We start from the raw sequence: 6,479 nt of genomic DNA, 5'->3' as shown, positions 1-6,479 counted from the left end.
ACAGAACGTTAACAATAACTTCTAGATATGGAAAAAAAGATATTGATCACATATAAATACCAAAATTATATTCCAAAAATGGCAGATGTAGACATTAAACATACATTAGGCAAGAGCTAAATCTACCTATTGCAGGCCTTTCTTTAGGACTGAAATATTTTCTAAATTATTAATTAGACATTAATTAACTGATCCAAGACCATAATCAACTCTCGATTGCACGGATTTCTCCGATATTAAATAGATTAGAACGGTTCAGCCATATTTTAATTTAATTTAAAAATGGAAGTCGGTGGTTGCAATTATTACACACGTTTTGTCAAACCTTCAAAAGGCTAATAGAGTAATTGGAATGAAATATTCAAATTATTCATTTTACATTACCTATTTTCAAACTATTATAGCAGGCTTGGCTAGCTCTGTATCTTAATCTTACATAATGTATCATTAAGTTAAAGGTTCAAACTTGAATTTATAGATAAATGTTACAAGTTCTTTATATGAAATTTTACAATTTTATAATAATCTACCTGAAATATACATAACAGTGATAAAGCATAACGTTTCCACGATATAATAACCATGTTAGTGAACAAACAACAAACAACACTTCACAATGCGTTATACCTTCATGAAATAAAATCTTACTAATCGCCGCATAGATATTGCACGATATTGAACCCACGAACGCCGCCTCGAATCCGGGTGCTAGGAACTTTGCGGTGGTATAACGCGATACGCGAACATAGAAAGTTAATGAAATTTGGCATACCAGGGGCGGATCCAGGGATTTTTGCAGGAGGGGGTTTGCCAGGTTCCTGAGACACTGTAACCCCCCCCCCCCCTCCTCCCGCATGGTCTCTATGGTCATTATGGCGTATATACATACACATTGAGCTTTTTAAACAGAGAAATTCAACACCTCGTTTGATGTCAATTTTTATTATGAATTAATACAATGACTTTGTCATTCAATTTTATGGATGCAAAGCATTAATTGTGATATCACATAATGTCTATAATATCATTATCTCGTGCTTTGAGTGCCCATGCTGTCCCACATCTGGCGATAAAGGATGAAGCACACGGCCGAGAAACTTTCTCATAAAAAGTACTGATTTACAAAAATTTTATGTAGCTGAGCAGGGGGGGGGGGTCGACCCCCCCCCCTCTGGACCCGCCCCTGCATACCTAGATGCATCTATCGATTTGGTGCAATAAAGATCTTGGAGCCACCAAAGCTAGATTAGAAGTTATTGTGTGCGCGGTTAACCTACACTAGCCTGATTCCCAAATATTTTTAGTATGTTTACGGTGATATATCTCGAAAAGCCAACATAGGGGCGTCATAATTCTAAGCTCATTTTGGTAACAAATGGCGCTGTTTACAATTGTATGGAGTCTGAGTGGGGACATGTAAAATCTCGCCTTTTTCATAACCCGACAGATAAAAATTATAAAATATTGTATGTACAAAAGCAAACTATTCTAGATATTTTTAAAATCAATAAATAGGCTTCCTTGTCGTGCATTTTCCCTAATAGTGCTATATCGATTAATTTGGCCTATTTTGTTCCTAAAAGAACAATAAAATATTGAGTAAGAACTCATTACGTCATGCATGAGAGTGAATAAATAAATATAAATAGTTAATGATTAGTTTAGCTGATCTTTTCCCCTCAAAATTATGAAATATTTTACGCACACAAGTAAAGTATTTTGATATTATTTTAGTTTTCTATTGATATTCAGCGTTCTGCAACATCCCTTTCCGGAAAATCCGTGTAAACTCTATGGGGGCTGTAGTTTTTAAAAGATATTTTTCATCCTCGATGTGAAGCATTTGGGACGGGGGAGAGGGGGGGGGGCGGGTTGCTATTGATTTTCAAAGATGTGGACGCAGCTTGCTTAAGGAATTCACAGCGTATGTGTGTTTGCGGCGGGGGCGTAGTTTGCTGTAATTTAATATCTGAATTATCATTTCCTGTTTCTCGATCCAATCTCAAATAAAACTAGATCTGCTACTGTCCCATGCAGATATGAAAGCTTTCATATTCATATTCACGTGTCATGAATTATATCAAGTATCTTAAAAGAAAAAAGAACTTTAAAAAAATAATCATCAAAATCGGTCAAAAACCTGCAAAGTTGCAGGGCCCTGTTTCACAAAAACTTAAATCTCCTTAAAATCGTCTTAAACTAAAATTCCATTCTAACTTAAGATAGATGCGTTTCACAAAACGATTTTAAGCATTTTAGATAAAATCCACTAAAATAATATTGTAAGTTAAAATTGTATCTTAACTTAAAATAGTGGCGTTTCACAAAACTATTTTAGGGACAATTTTAACTAAAATCAATTTTAATTTTAATTGTATCTTAACTTAAAATAGTGGCGTTTCACAAAACTATTTTAGGGACAATTTTAACTAAAATCAATTTTAACTTAGGACAGCCGTCACCCTCTCCTAACTTAAAATCACGCCATTAACAAACATTGATTAGAGCTACGTTGTGAGATCTGTTGCGACATATAGATATATTTGGAATAATGATAATATTTCCAATGGCCCGGGTTATATAATTTAAACATACTATCATTCACACAAATAATTTTTATTCAATTTCTTTTCATTGCATGGGCAATATAGCTGCGGCCCACCCGTTTATTTTATTGTAAGGCAATATAAGCAATTAGATGACGACCCAAATTAAACCCCCAAGAACAAAATCTATGCATCGGAACATTGGTTATTTCGTGTATTAGTTTAAAAGTTGTTAAATACTTTTAAAATTCGACAATCGTTTGAGTCAGAAATATCACATGTTTGTGACAATTGTCAATAGTTTCTGTTATCCAAAATACCATAAAACTACGAAATTCAAGCGATTTAGTTTATCGATACGCATTATTTCCATTGAAGCCTGCGAGTAAATCAAATGCCAAGGTCACGAAAGCGACATGCAAGTTCAAGGCCAACCAACTGATACATTTCAAAACGAATAATACGCAATAAACTTGTTTATTTCATCTCTCTACTAGTCTGCTGGACAAACACAGAGTTATGTGATTTCCTGGAAAAAAGTCCCATCAAAGCACACGTGGTCTCAAATAAAAGGAGTTCGTAGGTGCTCCAGAAAAAAATGACCCATCATGATCGCTTGGGGAAAAGTTCAAGTCGACCAATCAGAAAAAAAGTCAATATCTCAAAAACTATCACTGTTAGACCCTATAAATGTATTATCAACATCGCGTACAAAATTTCTACTATGCTAGATGAGTGAACAGCGGTGCCCGATACTCTGTCTGAACCTTGATTCTTAACCCTGTAGAGCCCAAGCATAGAATGGTCACGGGAAAAAAAATATTACATAGTGGGTTTTAAGACCGGGGGCATCAACTAAACACCTTATACATAATTTCTTGATGGGCCACCCTTTTAAACCATATTTGGCAATGTTGCATATTTGCAACAGCGGTTTATTGAGGGTACAATTCAGACGAGGTATAACATGGGGAAACCCCCAAATCAAGAAAACAGAATTGATATGAAATAATATTCTTTAATAGAAAGTTGAAAATTGAATGACAGAGATAGAGATAAATGGAGTTTAACGTCCACTCGACACAAACTAGGTCATTTCGGGACTAACATATGGTTTTTAATTCTATTTCAATAATTCGCGTCCACTCGACTCAAACTAGGTCATTTCGGGACTAACATATGGTTTAATTTTATTTCAATAATTCGTTTGCGCGTAGGGGTCTTTAGCAGTGGGAGGAAACCGGAGGACCCACGGGGATTCGAAACCACGCCAGTTGACTCAATGAGAGGCTGTATGATACAGCACACACATGCTAACCATTCGGCCATCCAACCCCCCTGTGAAATAAACAAAATATGTCAATAACTAAATTCAATCATTCCATTTTGGATATCCCATAAAAGAGTTATTTCCCCTTATTTTGCCTTCACTAAACCCCAATGTTGCTAGTCTCGGTCACCCAGAACCTCCTAGTCTTCAACATACGAAGGGTCTGGGACCGTTGTCAATATTTGACGTAAAGTCCATTGCCCATGCGTAACCGGGAGTTTGGTTTTTAATGTGGTTGATTATCCAGTATCTTTGGCCAAGTCAAGTAAGAGTTGCGCCCCTTCCCATAATTCTTGTATTAATATAAACAAACATGAATCGCGACGACGAATTAGGATTAATTTAAAAAGCATAGATATGGCCCAAGAAGAGAGAAAATTTACAATAAAAAAAATTAACTGGCATGCAATCAAATGGATTTTTTGAAATGACATTCTTAAATTAATTTCATGGGCGTAAACATCTTGTTTTAAGAGGAGTTACCCCCTTAGACGTTTTTTATGATAATGTAAAAGACCGGATAATCTAGCCAATGACCTATTATTCTCAAATGTTGACAACGCATCCAGACTAATATTCGTAGAATATTTTTCTGGATGATAGAGACTACAATGTTGCATATTTGCAACAACATTAAAAACGATACTAAAGTAAAAATAATTCTATGAAATACGGAACAATTTAGTATTGTAGTTACGCCCTAATATGTACCCATAAAAATAAGATATATGATAAGTTCAGCACTCACCTGGTATTTGTACAGTAAGGGTCCAAAGATGAGGCAGTGACACAGCGTGACTTCACGTGGGGGCCGCCATATTGAGAGGCCTAGTTCACATAGTGACTGATAGATGGAAACACTGTATGTTGCAGCTATGCAACACTGGATTATAAGGGTTGCAATGGATATTAAGGAAAAATGTGTTGTCAATTTGAGTTTCTGCACTTGCCAACCAGATATATGTTGTATATATGCAACAAGGGGCCCTTCCCGTGGTGGTGGTGGTGGGGGGGGGGTCTGACAAAAAGTCGAAATTTCGAGCTTAATTCGACTTTTGCGTACAACAATCAACTTTCGTGCATAAGTCGACCAACTTCAGATGTCGCCAAAAACAATACTTAAGAAGACCTCCGACCCTTCCTTCCTCCCTTAAGAACACCCCCTTGAGAGGTGTACAACATTAATTTTTTCGTTAAAAATTTCACTATTGGTCTGCTAGAACTTAACACTAACTTAAACATATATTATGCAAGAGCTAAATCTGCCTATTGCAGGTCTTTCTTTAGGCCTGAAATGTTATATAAACTATTAATTAGACAGTAATTAACGTATCCAGACCATAATCAACTCTCGATGTCAACGCTAGCCTGCGATAAATGTTGGATTATGATCGGATTTGCTGCATAACTTTCCTTCTCGATTTAACGATTAAATGGATAATCGAGACTATGATTTTTGTCGTACCGACTTGAGTAATGATGACCGAGGCTATGGGGAACTTTCGATCGCTTATTTCTCGGTTCATAGAGGATCAATTTGACTGAAATTTTCAGCAAATTGCCTTTACATTATCTAGTTTTTAACTATTATAGTGAGAACTGCCAACTCGTTATCTAATCTCCCATAATGTATCTTTAAGAACGCGTAATCCCCTTCTATCCCGAATAAGAACGACAAAACGGGGGACCCATGAGTTAAATTGTGACCTCTTGTCTAGAGTGTCCATAAGCTAAAAATAATAAACGTACATTGTAAGTTTCATCATGCATTATGCATATATTTGTCAAGTCTGCATCACAGGATTAAACGACCACCGATTGTGTTTTTATGGTAAGGGAGTTAAAATGAAATAAAATTTCACTTCATTGCTGAGTAATTTTATTAGCCAGAAATCGCTTAGAAAGCGTCTCCGACGATCTAGATCCCCAAGAGTTTCCGGGGCCTAGGCGGCCCCTGGACCCTCGCCTAAGGACCTAGGACGGTAGCCCCACCCCCCCCCCCCCGCCCAATCATAAATTGATTCCGCCGGCCCTGACAATCCAAGTATTTCAGAAATATGAAGGCGAATTTAATTAGTATTATGTTAAATGCGATTCTCAGTTATGTAACTCTCACATTATTCTCAACATCCAACGTATTTATATAATATGTGTTTTAATCTTTTTCCAAATATTGTCGTCCATGTCCATTTATTAATTGCCGGAATAGAACCGAACCCTGGTCCAGATAATCAACATAAAATAGGTAATATTACTATTGTTCATAATAATGTATGCAGTCTCCCACCAAAAATTGATTTAATTGAAACCGGACTTTCAATCCATGATATTATCTGTATAACTGAATCCCATCTTGATCAGAACATAGTAAATTCTTCCATCACAATTCAAAATTTTCACCCACCATTAAGGCTTGATAAAAATCGAAGGGGGGGGGGGGCGGGTAGCAATTTATATTAAAGAAAATTTACGTTTTAAATGTAGGAATGATTTATTGCACCAAGATTTAGAAATTTTATTTGTAGATATTTTTAATGGTTCGTCAAAATTCTTACTTGGTGTACTGTATAGACCACCTAATAGTGCGTCATCCTTCTTCGATA

Source organism: Patella vulgata, chromosome 6 (genome assembly GCF_932274485.2).
Source record: "Patella vulgata chromosome 6, xgPatVulg1.2, whole genome shotgun sequence".
Lineage (NCBI taxonomy): Eukaryota > Metazoa > Mollusca > Gastropoda > Patellidae > Patella > Patella vulgata.
The sequence above is the reverse complement of the archived record's forward strand: the minus strand, read 5'-3'. Positions refer to the sequence as shown.